This window comes from Felis catus, chromosome F2 (genome assembly GCF_018350175.1).
Source record: "Felis catus isolate Fca126 chromosome F2, F.catus_Fca126_mat1.0, whole genome shotgun sequence".
NCBI lineage: Eukaryota > Metazoa > Chordata > Mammalia > Carnivora > Felidae > Felis > Felis catus.
Genome location: NC_058385.1, coordinates 71,384,478 through 71,402,967, shown reverse-complemented (window position 1 = coordinate 71,402,967; position 18,490 = coordinate 71,384,478). Strand labels below are relative to the sequence as shown.

The 18,490-nt window shown below is 41.5% G+C and overlaps 3 long non-coding RNA genes across 3 annotated transcripts in view; all 3 read left to right on the top strand.

Annotated features, from left to right (window-relative positions):
* Positions 1–18,490, top strand: part of LOC102900151 — a 201,275-nt gene that overhangs the window by 63,538 nt on the left and 119,247 nt on the right. The gene's annotated exons all lie outside the window — the stretch shown is intronic.
* LOC123383016 lies at positions 799–5,839 on the top strand. The gene is made up of 2 exons (XR_006592195.1): positions 799–2,041; positions 5,176–5,839. It is a non-coding gene; the product is annotated as an uncharacterized LOC123383016 (long non-coding RNA).
* On the top strand, positions 8,650–16,228 carry LOC123383015. Its single transcript, XR_006592194.1, has 2 exons — positions 8,650–10,301; positions 16,160–16,228. It is a non-coding gene; the product is annotated as an uncharacterized LOC123383015 (long non-coding RNA).

Genomic DNA, 18,490 nt, shown 5'->3' with positions numbered 1-18,490 from the left:
TGCTCTGTCTCTCTCTGTCCCAAAAATAAATAAACGTTGAAAAAAAATTTTTTAAATTGGGTTTTCACTCATTTGAAACAAAATGACTTCTGCCTAGTTACAAAGTCAGAAGTCCACAACACAGCCCAAGAGACAAGCCCCAGTGTAGGTGGTTTAAAAAATGAACCACCTCTACGATATTAATTATGTCATTTCCAGAATATCCCATCGAAGCAATATCTAAATGAATAACTAGGATCTTCAACAGGATAATATAATAGTTATGAGCCTGACAAAGTCAGCTTTCATCTTTGCCTTCTCTGTAGCTTGAAATATCGGAGGTCTAGTTGAGTAAAGGCAGGAGAGGTAATAATTCTTAGGCACCTATGTGTCCATAAAGGCACTGTAATCCCATCTCACTCTATCCCACAACAATCCTCAATAGTGATGGTTAAAACCTCTGTTTTATAGATATGAAAACATTGGCTCAAATATTATAGAATTTGTTCAGAATCCAAGATTGGACGTGAGTTCCTTCTTGCACCACGATGTGCTTCCTGGTATTCCATGTCGTTTCGATCAAGAGAGGAAAATCTGAAACTTCAGTAGTCTCCAAGAAAGTAATTCTATTCCTTTTATATTTGTATATTATCCAGAATCTGACTACAAAAAGGGTATTAAGTATAGAAGGTTGGGGCCCCTGGGTGGCTCAGTCAGTTAAACCTCAGACTCTTGATTTCGGCTCAGGTCATGATCCCAGGGCCATGAGGTCGAGCCCTGCATTGGGGTCTGCACTGAGCATGGAGCCTGCTTAAGCTTCTCTTTCTCTCTCACTCTGCTCCTCTCTTGTGCCCTCTGTCTCTTTCTCCCTCCCTCTCTCTGTCTTTCTCTCTCCCTCTCTCTCTCAAAAAAAATGAATCGCAAGTGGATCTACCCACATAATTAGCCTGAAGTAATTTTTAATCATTGTATCATTTGTTCTACTTTATATTGTTACGTTTAGTATATTTAAAAGTAGTTTGGCTTGTAAATGGAATGTAAACACTTAAGATGAGCTCAGACAGACATGTATTATAATTCCTGCTTTGACACTTATTCGTTGGCTATTTTAGCCAAGTCATCTACCCTCACTGGGTTTCCCGTTTCAGTACATTGTACAAGTCAGAATAATAATACGAACCTTACTATGAAAGGTAAAAAAAAGTCATTTGAAAGTACCTAGCACAGGTCCCTGGACATATGGAAAGTTCTCACTGAATGTGTAAGTGAGCTATAAAAATAGTGGAGAACAAAAAAATAGGATGTTTTTATTGTGTAAAAAAATGTAATTTTTCCTCATCATAGATATTAATTTCCTAATCATAGATATTAATCCTACTATTTTAGGTACTCATAATCAATATTGTATGAAGTAACTTGAGATTCTGTAGGATACAAGCTTCCATGGAAACTTTCAGCGTCTTAATAACTTCATAGTGTTGCAACTTAAAATATGAAACCACTTGGAGTGGATGGAAAGTTCCCCTGAAATCTAGTATCTTTTTTTCATTTATGAATTCATTTGCTTTAAATAAAATGCCAATTGTATGCCTGGAAAGCTATTTCTGCCCCCCTGTATCTATTTGAAGCATGATGTTCTTTAGAAACTTTTGAATTTTAGTACCTTTTGCAGTTGATAATTTTCTTCGTGTCTCAAAAGCTCATTTAATTATAGCTGTCATGTATTATTATTTAAATATTTCATGCCTTTATCCCGTCACTGTTATCTAGGAGATATTTACTGAACACCCGATTGTGCAGAGTACCCTGGAGGGAAGAGGAAGGTGAACTAGGAACCATACCTACTCTCATGGATGTTATTTGTGTGCGCTCAGTTTGGAACATCTGCACCCGTTCTGTAATCAGAGCAAATGTTAGCCTAAAGAGGTCTGCTCACAGGGGAGGGAAAATAAAGAGAACCGTGGAGAAGTACAGCTGGAGCCATTGTATTATGCTATCTCTGCAACCTGCCTTGTCTCTGGATTTTTGTTCCCATGAGCTTCAGGAATTCTTTCCATATCATGTAAGCTAACCTTGGTTTTATTTTTGTGTTATTAGTAGTCTAAGATACTTAAAACGATTTTTTTTAATGTTTATTTATTTTTGAGAGAGACAGAGACAGAGCACGAGCAGGGGAAGGGCAGAGAGAAGGAGAGACACAGAATCTGAAGCAGGTTCCAGGCTTTGAGCTGTTAGCACAGAGCCCAATGCGGGGCTCGAACTCACGAGCCATGAGGTCATGACCTGAGCCGAAGTCGGGTACTTAACTGACTGAGCCACCCAGGCGCCCCTAAGATATTTTAATTAATATCCCCACGCTTATCTCTTGTGTGTGACCCTAAATTTCTAAAGAATGGGAATGGTTTAGGAGTTCCTACTCTGATTGACAATGTGGATGGGTACCCAGGATTTGAACCCAGATGTCGCTGGTTCCATACATGGGAATGACACATAGCATTAAAAATAATGGTTCTTAGTGTTTGGGGGGGGGGGGTCATATGCCCTTTAACAACTCATAACAGGTATCCCCATAGCCCTGAGAAATATGTATCCATCTATTACTTTTACATAAAATAAGCCAAATGTTTACATGCAATTTCAGGGTTTCATAAGCCTTTGAAGCCACTCATGCATCCAGACCACTGCTAAGAGTCCCATTCCAGGCAATGACTTCCATCTAGAAATATGTATTTCCCCGTCATCCATGCTCTTCTCCGAAACACATCTGAGACGTGACCTTGCAAACCTGTGTGAAAAGGGAGACTTGTTTCTTACTTACTAGTTAATGTGAACATTGTCTGCACACATTCCCTGCTATTAATTTGAGACATTCTATTAATTTAGTGCCCAATACTTAATGAAGTAGTTTCTTCGGTGAAGGAAGAAGCTATCTTCGAAATTTCAAATGACCATGCTGTTACAGTTACTTTATTTTTTCATAAATTTTGATATTAAAAACAACAACAACAGTAATTTTAACAAGATAGCCATAAGTATTTGTGTAGTAGGTTTAGGTTTTAAGAGCATTTGTCTCTAATTTATTCCAGTCTCAACAACCTTGTGAGGTAGAAAGAGTGGACATTTGTTGATTTATGACTGTCCAGCATCCATTAATTTGAGGGACCTAACTAGCCTCTGTTTTGTACATTCTCAATGGGACTATAAATCAATGTCCGCTGCCCTCCTAATAGAGAACTGGAGGCCACTGGGGGTTGGTGCACTCTCTTTCTTCCAGACTTTTTCTTTCACTGCTTCAAAGAAGCCAAAGGCTTGTGATCTCCACTTAGTCGATCAGACTTTCTCCCACCACTTGGCATGTTGCATTGGGTAGACTCGGGGCAAGGAAAAATGGCTGAAATCCTTCATTCCAGGTGTGGCATTATGAGATGGGAGAATGTTTTCTCGTTGCCTTGATCCCATTCTGATTTTTGCCTTATTTCCTAAGTCTGGACACAGGCCTATCAATTTACTTGGAGAGATCTTTGACAACATTCCAATAAATTCCCTCTTTGTTTAAGTTAACCAGATTTAGACTGGGTTGTTGCCAGGAAAGAACTCTAACAGAAACATAGTAGACTTTAAATCTCCATATTACATATGGGAGAATGTAGAGTTGCAATTAAACAGTAAAAAGTGAAGCCAGACCTTTAAGATTCACAGCGTTTTGCAATTGCTATTGCTTTTTTAGGCAACTCCTTATTTGTTCTGTCATGTGGGTGTTCCTAGTGTGAAAGCAAGGACTGAACTGAATTCCACCTTGAACACTGTATTAATTAAAATTAATTTCAGCTGAATTAACAGAAAAATCCAGGACAACGGTGTTTCATGTGAGATCATTCTTCCCCCTTCTTCTCATGTAAACTAAGGCAAGACATAAAGACTGGTTTGTGAAAAGTTGTCAAGCAGGGAGAAGGCTTCCAGCTAACCTCTCAGATATCCCTAGGATGTGGCTCTTGTTCTCAGGATCGGACACAGCCTCTGCATCATGTGTGTTTCTGGGTCAGATCGAGGAGAGAATTGACAAAGGTTGTGCCATATCCCTTTGAAAAAGACTCACTGAAAGTAGCACTCAGCATCTCTGTTTATACATCATTGGCCAGAAATCAGTCATGTTATGTCCCTAGCTGCAAGGGAGTCCTAGAAGCAATATTTTTTTTTTTTAGCCAGGCAAAAATATGCCAGACACAAATTGAAGGTTTTTAAAATTTAACTTTCATTGGTGATTACATATAAGTGTATACCCTGATGAATTTTCTCAAAGTCCATCTATGTAAACAATACCCAGATCGTCAAACAGAACATCATCAGCACTAAAAATAAGAATTCTTTTTATGAAGAAAAAGGGGGGAATAGATACTTGGTGGCAAGTGGTAGTCCCTGCCACAAACCGCAAACCACAGCGAACCACAGTAATTTGCTGAATATTTGACTTGAGCAAGTATTTCTTCCAGCTGAACCACTATCGAGTCAGTACTTGGCCTCCCCAGTGGCAGGCACAGAAAAAGATGCTCAGTAAGTAAATGTTGATTAATGGATTGAACAAATGAACTTCTCAGACTCCCTACAAGGTGACATGCTGAATTAACTAGTTTGTACCTGAATTTGTAGAAAACGTTTCAGAAAACATTTGAACATGTTTAGGAAGGGAAGGTCAAACGTTCTATCAAATTTGAGATGATGGATATTTGGTTGTGGTTCCCGCTGAGTAGTTAGTTACTAGGTTTCAGGCATTCAGCATTTTGTCTACATTTTATCATTTAATTTGCACAGCAAGTTAGCTAGTATTATCCATGTTAAAAACTGAGGCCCAGAGGGATTCTTTCGTCCAAAGTTACCCAATTAGTAACATCCTCCTAAAATTCCTGTTCCTGTGTCATTTTGCTCTGTAAAATGTGTAACGATCTTTTCTTTGCCTTCTTCCTATTAGGACTGTCTCTCATTATGCTATCTCTCTAGACCCATTTCTTTTTTCTCTGATCTCCCAGTATACTCTCCCTTCTGTATCTTTAAATCTACTCTTTCTAATCCCTTTTGTACATGCACGCAGTATTTCAGTTTGTCAATTTACTTGGCCGTCAGTCCTCAAATCAGATGTCACTTACTCTAGGAATTCTTCCCTGTCCCCCCTCATGTCATTTTCCTTTTTTGTGATCACAGCACTGCTCAGCTCTGTATAATGCCAGCTTTCTTGCTCGATGACCCCTCAGCGAGGAACTTGAGGACTCTATTTTGCCCACCGTGTTATATTCAAGCACAGGATGGCTACTTGGACATACTTGTTGGATGATTGAATGAATGAGGCAGCGGAGCTATGATTCAGAGCCGCTTCTGGGGGATTCCAAAGCGTGTGCACCCAACCCTATGATACAGAGCATCAATTTAGAGCCTCTTGTCAGAAAGAGAATGACTTGGTGCCGCACATAGGATCCAAGATGGGCCTCATCTTCTCCAGAGCAGCGTTCACCCACCTGGTTTTCCCATGGAATGTGACTTTGTCCTGTTAGGAACCATGTTCTCTCGCACGGCACCTCTCATTTTGACGTGGATGGTTGTAGAAGCTTCCTTTGTGTAACTTTCATCATGATGCTTGCTTTCCATGACATTCCATGTCACGGAGCGCCGTTTCAGGGCAGAGGAACTCTCGTGGTCGTTCTGAGACCCTCCAGCCGTCATTGGGGGGGTAGTGTCATCCTGGGGAAAGGATCCCCTGCCCACTGTGCTGTTTTCCATCGTAAGCTCTTTGGATTCTGTGAGCTGTGTAGGCTGGGTGTTGATTTGATGTTAAGGGTAGGTGAGCTCAATAAATAAAGGCGATTTTCCACTCTTATTGTTTCATTTCCAGCGCAGCCCTGGCCCAGACATGGCAGTGGCCATTTATTGTGGAAGCAAAGCTGGGACTACAGCAGCCTGAACAGCGTGATATACATGCTTTGTCTCAGCTTTTATAGGGCAGCTGTTTCTTGGAGGATCAAGCTCAGGGATCGGGAGTGTGAATTATGAGTCCTAATCAACTTGGTCATGCTTTGTGGCCTGGGAAAAGCCAGAGTGTTTCCCTTTTATGATTTGAGAGGGCACTTTCTGCAGCCTGTGAAGCAATTAGCCAATCTTTGAAATGGATACCCCGTAAACGCAGCGTGTCCTTGGAGGGACACCGGGCAGGTTGCTGCGGGAGGGGAGGCCGTGCGGTGCTACCCACAACTGCTTTAGCTTTGGCTAAATGGCCTGCAAGCCGACAGAAAGACTGACTTTAAGAGAACAAAATGTAAACCTTGAAGACAAGGCAGGAACACCCACGTGTCCATGGCTGCCCCCCCGCCAAGAAACCAGGAACGTATCAAAGACATCCCACAGCATGCAGACTAAACGTTAAAAAGAGTGATGCTATTTACTTTATTCTGAAAGCTCAACTATTTCTCTGATGGTAGCATTGATTTTGCCAGACCCAACATTCTGTTACTCAAAAGGAAGCATGTCCTGAAACGGTTGAGGAAGACCAGAAGTCAGACACCCTCCACACCTAAATGAGCATCTGAACCCAGCTGAGTCACGAGCTCTGTCCTTGGTGTGGTTGTTTACTTCCTGTTCGCTTTTATTGAGATGAAATCCATTTAATGTAAAATTAAGTATTTTAAAGGGAACAATGCAGGGGGTATTTAGTACATTCACATTGTTGTATCGCCACTATCTCTGTGTCGTTGCAAATATTGTCACCCTCCGAAATAAAACTCTGGAGCCATTAAGCAATGGCTCTCCGTCGTCTCCTCTCCTGAGCCCCTGGCAACCACCCTTCTGCTTCCTGTTTCTTTGGGCTAATGTTTTCTGGATATTTCACATAAACAGAGTCATATCATATGGGGCCTTTTGTGTCTGACTCCTTCCCTTGTACATATTGAAGGAACATATTAAACCAAGTGATTTCAGATAAGGTGAAAAGTTAGGTTCAAAACTCTGGTTGTAGAAAGCCACAAATTGTCACTTATTTCATATGGGTGCTGCAGACATGAAAAAACAAAAACTATTAAAAACAAAGTGTTGCTTTTCTTTTTTAAAATTATTTTGACTGGAAACAGCAGTTTATTGACTCTTTTTTTTTTTAAAGTTTATTTATTTGTGTTTGAGAGAGAGACAGAGCACAAGCAGGGGAGGGACAGAGAGAGAGAGGGAGGCACAGAATCCGAAGCAGGCTTCAGGTTCTGCACTGTCAGCACAGAGCCGGACCCGGGGCTTGAACACACGAACTGCAAGATTGTGACCTGAGCCAAACTCGGATGCTTGACTGACTGAGCCACCCAGGCGCCCCTGAAAAAAACACAGAAACTATTAAAAATGAATTCTTGCTCTTCTTTTTAAAATTATTTTGACTTGAAACAACATTTTATTGACTTCTGGCACACTTGGGTAGGAGGTGGCTCTCCACGTGGGTTGGGCCGGTTGGAGTGTTCAGATGCCATCTGGGCTAGTCCGGGATTCAAGACGGATTCCCTCACGTCTGTGCCGCTCTGGCAGACAGCTGGGAGCCTGCACTCAGCGGAGCCCCTCTGCATATGCTCTCAGGGCTTCCCCAAATGGTCTTCCCAGGAGAGTTAGTGCACCTCTTAGAAGCATCCCTGTTCTTAATAAACAGGGCCGGGATCTACCCAGCTTCCAGGCTCTGAACGTTGGTATCATGCTTGATTCCTTTCTTTCCTCAGCTCTGTCATCCCACCAACTACCCTTCCTTCCAAGTGCTTGGAGATTCTTCAGTGTACTAATGTTTCTCTGATTTTTCTAGCTTCAGAGAAACTAATGTTTCTCTGCCATTTAAAATTTTTTTTAATGTTTATTTATTTATTTCGAAAGAGAAAGTGAGAGAGAGAAAAGGCAGGGGAGAGAGAGAGAGAGAGAGAGAGAGAGAGAGAGAGAGAGAGAGAATGAGTAGGGGAGGGACAGAGGAGGAGAGAGAGAATCCCAAGCAGGCTCTGCACTGTCAGCACGGAGCTTGACGTGGGGCTTGAACTCACGAACAGTGAGATCATGACCTGAGCCGAAATCCAGAGTTGGACGCTGAACCGATTGAATCACCCCGGCACCCCTGTTTCTCTGCCATTTTAAAAAATTTCAGGATTCTGTTATTTCCTCTCTGGACCACTAAGTGGCTTTTGGCTGGTTTCCACCTTCAGTCTTGACTCACTCTCACCCACTCTCCAAGCAGCTTTTGGGGCACTCTTCAAACACACACACACACATTTGTTACCCCCTTAAAAACCTTTGGGGTTTTTGTTGCCTTCAACATAAGTCTGAGTTCGTGTAACCTGACTGGCATATTACTAGTGTTACCACTCTTCACTCTGAAACTTTTCTGTCTTCCCTGCTGTGCTCCCTCTATTCTGAACTTCCTTAAGATCCTGACTGCACCCCGCTTTTTCCCACTGTAGCCCTCTGTTTTTGCCACTTCCTTTCTTGGGATGGCCCCTTTCTACCTAGATCTCCCCTACATTTTATTCCAAGAATAAGGTTAGCTGTTTTCACCTGAAAGTCTTCCCTCCAACTCCTATCTGTCCAGCACCTGCAGTTTGTCCCCTTTATGAGCTCACATTAACACTCTGGAATCAGATTTTTTAAGGGGGGGGGGTGGGTTCAGATTGGAATTTGCTGCAGGAAGAGCTGAAGGAACAAACAGGAAGAAGGGTGTTACCCAGAGACTAGAAGCCTGTAGGGAGCTCCCACTCTGTGCCATTGGGAGACTGTCACCGTCGGTTTTAGCCGCACACGACGTGTCCTGGTGTTGCCTTGGCAGTTAAAGTCTGGAGCCCACCCCACCCTCCATGGCTACTGTGGCAAGTGTCACAGCCATGGCACCTGCTTCTTTGCACTTGACAGCATAGAATGGAAGCTACTGATGCCCACCACTAAGGGGCTCTACTCCGATGCTGAGGTCCCAGCTTGGAGATGGGGTGAATGCCAGATCCTTCCCTCCCTTCTGACATGAGGTCTTGTCTTGTGTGCCGGTCCTGCTAGGGTGCCAAAGACTCAGCAGCGAATGACATCCAGGTCCCAGGTTCAAGGAGCAATGGGGTTGTGGGCAAAGAAAATGTGTGTTTGTTAGATGGTGGTAAATGCTTCTGGGCCAGGCAGCAGGCAGTGATGCCCACAGGCCAGAAACGTGGAGAAGACAGCCGGGCCAAGGTGGTCATGGAGGAGGAGTGGGTAGAGAAGGCTTCCCTCATCCCAGTCTGAATCACTATCACTGGATGATGCATCCAGGCTTCTAGATGGGGGGCCCACAGCCCACAGCCACCAGCAGAGGCCATTGGAGCTCTTGAAGACTGGAGCTGTTCATGGAGGCTCCTGGAGGGGTTTCTGCCCACAGCCGTAGGTCAGGACCTTCTGGGTCCCTGCACCAATACCTTCCTTGGCCCTGTGGCCCAGAGGTGATGGAATTCAGTGAGCCCCATGCTCCCCCAAACCCAGGCCTGAGGGTGCGGGGTCTGTGTGTTCTACTGGGCTCCCTTCTGGGCGCCCCCTGGAATCAGATTTTTAATTGCCTGTTTTGGTATCTGTCTCTTCCCTAGACTATAAAATGAAGACAGAGATCATGGCTCATTTATTATTGATTCCCCAGTGCCTAATGTTAAGACCTGCTCTATTTATTGATGGATCATGGAATATTGGGGAGTATTAACTGACTGGTCCTGAAAGGGCACAGACCAAAGATGTACTGTTTAAAGCCATATCATTTTATTTGATTCTTGATCATTTAGATGAAATAATGCTCATTTAGGGTTAAAAGACTAAATGCCAGAAAACTCTTGCTCAGCTGTGCTGGAAGGAGCAGAGTCTGAGTAGTAATACTTACGGTAATTGTCTCCATTTAGATGAAATCTGGCTCAGCACATACATGGCATGATCTTTCCTCTTTGTGAAAATTTTGTAAGACTTAAGAGTTTGATTTAGTCACTTTCTGGACTAGCTTCCTGACCTCAGTTTATGAAATGACTGGAGAGAACTGAATGCAACAGCCCTAAAGGAAACTTACCCCATGAAACCAATCTTCTATCAGAATGGGCTGGCAGTTAGAGAACTCTATTTGTCTCTGTGGTCACTGAATCAACCACTGGTCATCGAGTCTGGGTTCAGAAGACCATCTGAATGGACTGAGGCTGATTTTACTGGTCGTCACAGCAGCCTCAAACATTTGTTGGATTTCTTCTCCCAGTTTTTCGACCCCATGCAGAATTGGTCATTCCCACATTTGTGCCAATACAGGACATCGTGCAGACAACTCCTGTGGCATTATCACCATGGTATGCAATTATTTGGGAATGTATCTGTGTCTCTTTGAGGATAGGGATTGCTTCTCAGATTCTTCTTTATATTTCTTATGTACAGGACTTTACAAATTAAGTAGTTGAATTGGTAACTTTAATGGCAGTGAATGGTTAGTTGTCTCACAAGGGGGAGATTGCATCTTCTTCTTCTCTAGTACTATTATGACTTTGTAGAGCTCTGTCAATTATTGTTGACATTATATGAATTAGTAAATTCACCTTGCTCCATAGGCACATTAGTGTTACTGATGACACACTGTCTTCCAAACTATGCAAGTTTAATCATGCTCCTGTATCGGAAATTATCTTGGGACCAGTGGGCATGGCTCTACTTGCTAGTATTCTGTATTCTAAAAACCCCATTATGGAATATATGTTAGTGCAAGTGACTCAGTACAAAATACAAACTTATTGTGAAATTATACATGTCTCATATATCAAATTCCAGTTGAGGCTGATAAAAATGGTTAGAACTATAATAAGGACGGTATGCCCCAGCAGAGGCAGTGACTGGAATTCAATGTGTCTGGTTCACTTGACCACAGCCAGGCCTGGAATCTGCGGGCCTCCTTTGTAGGGGACATTATCTTGGCTCAGTTGTGCCTCATGGTGAAGACTGTTAACTTGGTTTTAGTGACCCCATTTTCTTGGAAATGATAAAGATGTCTTTCAGCTCAGAGTATCCATACTTGAAAGACAGAGAGCTTTAATCTCCCCATGGGAATCTGAGAATGTCAGTCAGAGAATGTCGTACCATCAATTCAGAGGAAGGAGAAGATCTTCCCACGTTTTTTTGGTTTTGTTTTGTTTTGTTTTTTACTCTGACTCTGTTTCCCAGAGGATGCACCCAGTTATTTTAGTGAGTCATGAAAATATCCCTGGAGGTGCCATTCTTCCCTGAGTTTTGTGCTTCCATTTAACAGCTTTTCTCCCCCCTGGGGAGAATTAAGGTGGAGGGTGATGGGGGAGTAGTGGTGATGATTTCAAAAGAGGAAAGAATTCTGGGACAAAAATGGCAATAGACAAATGGAAAAAGACCTAGTCATGTAGTCAGGCAGGACACTGCATGTAACCTCGGGCAAATCATCTAACCTCTAGGAGCCAAATTTCTTCAGTAAATTCAGAAAAATAAAATCTGACTTTTTTCCCCTAAAGTCCAAGAATGAGAAATAGAATGTGCATATATTTTTTTTTATTTTTGTGGGTTTTTTGTATTTATGTATTTATTTAAAATGATAACATTTTCTATTTTTAATGTTTATTTTGAGAGAGAGAGCAAGTGGGGGAGGGGCAGAGAGAGAAGGAGAGAGACGGAATCCCAAGTAGGCTCCCCACTTTCAGCGGACAGCCCAATACAGGGCTTGAACTCATGAACCTGAGCCGAAATCAAGAGTGGGATGCTTGAGCCACCCAGGTGCCTCTAAATGATAACATTTTCTAAGATAGCTTAGGCAGAAACTAGTTCAACTACTCTGAGGTGCACTTAATCTTAATGGGACCATTGACTCCATCCAGGTAGGGGGAAACTTTTAGGATTATCGGGTTAGCTGAGCTTCTTGATCCTGATTGTGATAAGTGGTCTTACCAAAGAGGTGTCTGAGGAAGGGTGTGATGGACTGAATGTGTCTCCCCAGAATTCTTGTGTTGGAATCCTAACCCTCAGTTTGATGGCATTAGGAGATGGATGAAGTCATGAGGGTGGACTATGAGTCTGTGAATGGCTTAGTGCCCTTGGAAAAGAGACCTCAGAAAGCTCCCTCACCATTTCTGCCATATTGGGACATAGTGAAAAGATGGAACCAGGAAGCAGGGACCCTCACCAGTCACAAATCTGCCAGCACCTTGATCTTGGATTCCCCATCTTCCAGAACTATGAGAAGTATATTTCTGTTGCATGTAAGACACGTAGTCTATGGTATTTTGTTATAGCAGCCCTCACAGACTAACATGAGGAGCTAGTCAGATAGAGATTCTATATATTTTTCCGTGCCTTAGCTTCTTCTTTGTCAGATTGGGCCAATAATTCCTATCCTCTTTACCTTCAAGGGAAGCCGTCACATAGTAAAGAGGTCACATGGCAAAAAGGTCACATAATAAAGATGCTTTGAAAAATAGGGTAGTGATTCAATGTGAATTGTTCCTCTTTTACTGTCTTTCTTCATACAATATGGTGCTAGGCTGCTGTAAGGCATAGAATAATTAATTATTGAATGACCTGAATGATTCAAATTTTTAAGATAACCTCTCAGTTAGATTGGAATGGCCAGTGATTGTCCACCAATGAACAAGGCTGATTGGTTCATTCACTGCAAAGTTTAGAGGAGAGATGCATAATTGCATACTTCTTGCCCATGGATGAAACCAATGCTTTCTCTCAATTAAATTAATTCAGGTTTCTCCTGGGTTACACAGGCCAATGGGCAACATTTTAGCTACGATAGATGCGTAGCAGAGTTTCTCAACTTGGCACTACTGATATTTTGGGCTGTAAAAGTCTTTGCTGTGGGGTCCTTGTGTTTTTTTGCATGTTTAGCAACACCCTGGCCTCTACCCACTAGGTGTCCATAGCAACTTCCCTCTTCAAGTTGTAAAAACCAAAAACGTCTGCAGATATTGGTAAATCTCCCCTGAAGGACAAAATTGCTTTTGATAGCCACTCTTTACCTAAGAATAGCTCTTTAATTGAAAGAATGAGTTTATGAATGAATGGATGAATGAATATAGAGAGAGGAAATGAAAACAGAGTTGAGGTGGTTGTTGCCCTTCATCAAATAGTCTTTTATAGTCTGTGTTTTTTTTTTTATGTTGTAACTTATGAGTTACTAGAAATAGGTAAAAAATTGTGTGTGTGTGTGTATATGTATCCCCCCCTTTTGCAGACAACCTATTTACTTAATCTCAAGGATCTCAACACCCCTGATGACAGCATTGGGAAAATAGGTTGAGATACTAGAGTAGTATACCATTAACTATTTGTTGTTCGAGTGAGTCACTCATAAAGCAAATATTTACAGATCATCCACTAAGCACCGAGGTCTGTATGAGGTGCAGTCCAGTGGATTTAAGTACATGAATAGCTGTCTATAACATGAAGTAATACAGTCCGTGCAACTACAATAGAATTAAGTACATGTTGCTATGAGAACACAGATTAACTCTGTTTTAGGGTGTGGGTGGTTTTGGAAGGATTCTCTGAGGAACATGAGAAGTATCCCACAATTAATTATTTGCTCAAGTTTTCCCAGCTGTGTGTACTCCCTAAACAATCAATCATTTGTTTATGATATTCTATAATTTTTTTAAGTGCTCGGCCTCTTCTATTTAGTTAGTTGTCTTTGAGGATAGGAATGAGTTTTGCATGTTTGGGAAGTGGCAGGAAGGCTGTTAGAAATGCACTCTGCCTGGGGTGCCACATGCTATGACAATGAACAGAACAGACACGAGTCCCTGCCGTGCAGAACTCACAGTGCGTAAAGTAAAATTCTAGGCTTTTGTGTTTTACCCCATGTACATCCTTAGATAAATAACTTTATCTCTGTAAACCTTTTCCCCCAGGTGTAGAATTAGGAGGTAGGATGAGATGATCTCAACTTGTCAGCATCTGACTTTCTATTATTCCACATTTCTTACATCCCCTACAACCCTTAAATCACTAAGTTTTCAACAAAAGTCAGTTTCCCTTTGGTTGGAGGAAACAGAATATATGGAAAACAGATCCTGTTATAGGCCCAGATTTCTGAGAAGTGGCACTACTTTCTTGGGGAAGACCTTTGCCTTGTTGGGTGTATCCACTGAAAAGCAAGGGAATTTAGAGACAAGAAATAAGGTGTGTTAAATGGCAGGTTCTGAAAATCTTCATTATGTGAATGCTGAGGTTCACATCTGGGAGCATTACTTGAGTCTTCCAAGATTTATTTCCTGTGTAGGATGTATAACTAAAAGTTCTTTATCCCATGGATATGCACTAAAGATATCACCTTCCATAGATAATTTATACCAAACCTACTTTTTCTACCCAGCATATAAATTACTTCTTTCTCTGGTGACAAATTAATTGCTACTGATAGTAATATAAGTTACTTCTAATAGTTATAAACCATAGTTATAGTTCTTGACCTGGACGTCATATAATTTCTCAAGCGATTGCATATGTAATATCTCATTTGTTCTTGCCAACAAAAATATGGTAAAAGCTGGGTGGGGGTCATTATTCCCATTTTATAGTTGGGAAACTGAGTTTCAGAGAGGTTAATTAATTCACCTGAATTCTCACAGATAAATTGTGGAAGTATGATTCAACTTCATTGTTTCCGCAACAATATTCAAAAGAGAACCAAAAGACTCAAACCAAAGGCAAGCCACAGAGTGAGAGAAATTTGCCATACATATGCTAAAAAAGACACTACAGAATATATAAAGAACTTCTAGGGTCAAGAAGTAAAAGACAGACAACAGTAAAACATGAGCAAAAAACCTGAATAGGAATTTTATAAAAAGAATATATCCAAATGACCAATAAACTTATGAAAGTTCGCTCGCTTCCAATAGTCATCAGGGAAATGAAAATCAAGATCACATTACAATATCACTGTACGTTTACCAAATGGTTTAAATGAAAAAGATATTGAACATATCAAAAATACGTTGAACAATGACAACATTCCTAACTAACTGTTAGGAACAATGATAAGAATCAATGGGAACAATGGCTACCGAACATGTGAAGCAATAGGGACTCTATATACTGTTGGCAAGAGTATACATTTTTGCAACCATTTTGGGAAACTGGTAGTATGGAGTAACATTGAATATTTACATACCCTGTGACCCAGTAATTCTAGTCCTAGGTATCCAAAAGAAAAGTATATACATGTTAACAAAAAAATCTCATACAAGAATGTTATAGCAGCATTATTTATCATCATCCCAAACTGGAATGATCTAAATATTCATCTACAGAGGGATGGATAAACAAATTATGACATATTTACATAGTAGAATATTATACAGCAATGAGAATGAAGAGTGACACTGTAGTGAGCATTGATTTATCTTTTATTTTTAATGTTTATTTTTGAGAGAGAGAGAGAGACAGAGACAGAGTGTGAGCAGGGGAGGGGAAGATAGGGAAGGAGACATAGAATCGGAAGCAGGCTCCAGGCTCCGAGCTGTCAGCACAGAGCCTGACACAGGGCTTAAACTCATGAACCATGAGATCATGACCTGAGCTGAAGTTGGACACTTAACAAACTGAGCCACCCAGCAGCCCCAATTTGTCTTTTAAACCTGGAATTTAATAAAAGAAGCCCTAAACAAGAGTTCCCACAGTGTTCTTATTGGTGTTAGAAGTAAAGATAGTAGTTTATCTTTTGGTTGTGGTGACCAGAAAAGGGAACAGGGGCTTCTGGGATGTTGATAATATTCAGTTTCGTGATATGGTTGTTGGTTACATGAGTTTGATCAGTTTGTGAAAATCCATTAAGCTGCATTATTTGTGAGTTGTGTCCTTTTCTGTACGTATATTGTTATTCAGCAAGATTTTACTAACTCCAGCAGATGAAGAACTGGAGTCATTAGGTCAATGAGTATATGCCAAGAAGAGAGATGACTTCATGCAAAATCACCAACAAACCTGGGGTAGCTTATTTAAGAAAGTACAGGTGAGTAAATGAAGAAGAAGGAAAAGGGGATGTATCCATTTGTGAATGGACCACTGGCCATCTGGCCACATGGAGGAAAAAAGCTTCTTGTGGGTTAAGTAAATTGCTGAAGGTCCAACAGGTTGTAAGTGGTTCAGCTGGAATTTCAATCAGTTTTTTTTTTTAATCCTGTAGGTCATGCTTCTTCCACTATACAATCTCAGCAGGCAGTATTTTACTTCAGCCTTGAAACAGTGAAGAATAGAAAAAACAGAAGGAGGTAAAAGAGTAGACATCACCAAGAAACAATTTAAAAATTGGATTAAAGTCTGCCTTTTACTATAAGCTTTATGAGGATGTAGTCCTTGTCTATCTTGTTAGCTGCTGTTTGCCTAAGAGAAGTAAGTCTTTAATTGAAAGAAGGAGGGAAGGGAGGAGGGAAGGAAGGAGGACAGGGAGGGAGGGAGGGAGAGAGGGAAGGAGGGAAGGAAGGAAGGAAGGAAGGAAGAGAAAGGAAGGAAGAAAGAAAGAAGGGGAGAAAGAAGGAAGGAAGACGGAGAGAGGGAGGGAAGGAAGGAAGGAAAAAGAAAATGAAGGAAGAAAGGGATAATGAAGGAGGAAGGGAAGAAAGGAAGGAAGACATGGAAGGGAGGAAGAGAAAGAGAAAAGAAAAAGGAGAAAGAAGTAGGGAGGGAGGGAGAAAGGAAGGAAGGAAGACAGGTGAGGAAGAGAAAGAGAGAGTAAAGAAAAAGAAGGGAGGGAAGAGAGGAAGGAAGGAAGTGAGGGAGGGAGGAGGGAAAGGAGGGAGGAGGGAAGGAAGGAAGAGAGGAAGGAAAAGAAAGAAAGAAAGGGAGAGAGAAAGAAGGGAGGGAAGAAAGGAAGGAAGGAAGTGAGGAGGGAGGAGGAAGGAAGGAAGGAAAGAAAGAAAGAAAGAAAGAAAGAAAGAAAGAAAGAAAGAAAGAAAGAGAAAGAAAGAAAAGAAAAAGAAAGAGGGGGAGAAAAAAGGAGGGAAGGAAGAAAGGAAGGAAGGAGGAGAGGGAAGGGAGGAAGAGAAAGAAAAGAAAAAGGAGAAAGAAGGAGGAAGGGAAGAGAGGAAGGAAGGAAGCGAGGGAGGGAGGAGGGAAAGGAGGGAGGAGGGAAGGAAGGAAGAGAGGAAGGAAAAGAAAGAAAGAAAGGGAGAGAGAAAGAAGGGAGGGAAGAAAGGAAGGAAGGAAGTGAGGAGGGAGGAGGAAGGAAGGAAGGAAGAGAAAGAAAGAAAGAAAGAAAGAAAGAAAGAAAGAAAGAAAGAAAGAAAAAGAAAGAGAAAGAAAGAAAAGAAAAAGAGGGGGAGAAAAAAGGAGGGAAGGAAGAAAGGAAGGAAGGAGGAGAGGGAAGGGAGGAAGAGAAAGAAAAGAAAAAGGAGAAAGAAGGAGGAAGGGAAGAGAGGAAGGAAGGAAGCGAGGGAGGGAGGAGGAAGAAAGGAAGGAAGGGAGGGAGGGAAAGAAGGAAGGAAGGAAGAAAAGAGGAAAAAGAAAACAGATCTGGGAAGGATGTTACACTTCGTAAAACTAACAAAGTTTCTTATGGTTTTTGTTTTCATATTCTAAGTTAAGAAGCAAATAGAAAATATATATGTGTGTGTGTTATGTGTATGTATACATCCCCCTTCTCACCACACACACACACACACACACACACACGCATGCACACCACTAAGTTGGCCTAAAACTTCAGGGATCTCAGTATCCCTAATTACAGCTTACATTGCAGGCTACACAGAAGCACTGCTGATTCCAGTCCTGGCATGACTCCTGTTTAAACATACTTCCCAGAAATCCTAGGCAGCTTGCCATGTTAAGGAAACAATTGACGTCAGATTTTGAGCAGGGGAATCCGTCGAGGGTGGGGAGGAAGGCGGGGGTGAGTCGTTAAAGGTGGTGAGAGTGAGGCTTTTCATGGACCCTACAGCTGATCATTATTTCCCTGATTCCATATCAGGACAAAGAGGTTATTATTCCTGCGTGGCCCACCATTGCCTCTGGAGCTCTGTTCTGAAAGTCAATGGCTGCCTCAAGTTTCCTTTGGGGATACCGAATGAGTCTGGCTACGATGCTAAAGAAATTTCCTCTCTTTTGCTGGCTCTCTTGATGGTTCGCCATAGTTAAAATATTTCTTTTTATTAATTATGGATGGCCTTTAATGTTCCCTTTAGTGCACAGACTGTTATTAAAATGACCTCAGAAATTATTTAGTCAAACTTCTTCCCGCTGCAGGAATTTTTTTGTGTGGCACAAAACCATTCTCCATTCAACAAATATTTATTCACTGTGGCAGATATTGTTAGTATTCTACCTAGTATTCAATTACTTTTCCTTTTTCCTTGCCCGTGGAATTTTTTTTTTTTGAGGGAGAATTATGTTCACACCCAAGCAATAAATTTTTATTGGCGTCAGTCAATCATGATAATCCTATTGTCACTTAGCATTCTTGGAAGCCCTGGTACACCTTCATTCCGGCCAAAGAGACCTAAGAAAAGGAAATTGCCCT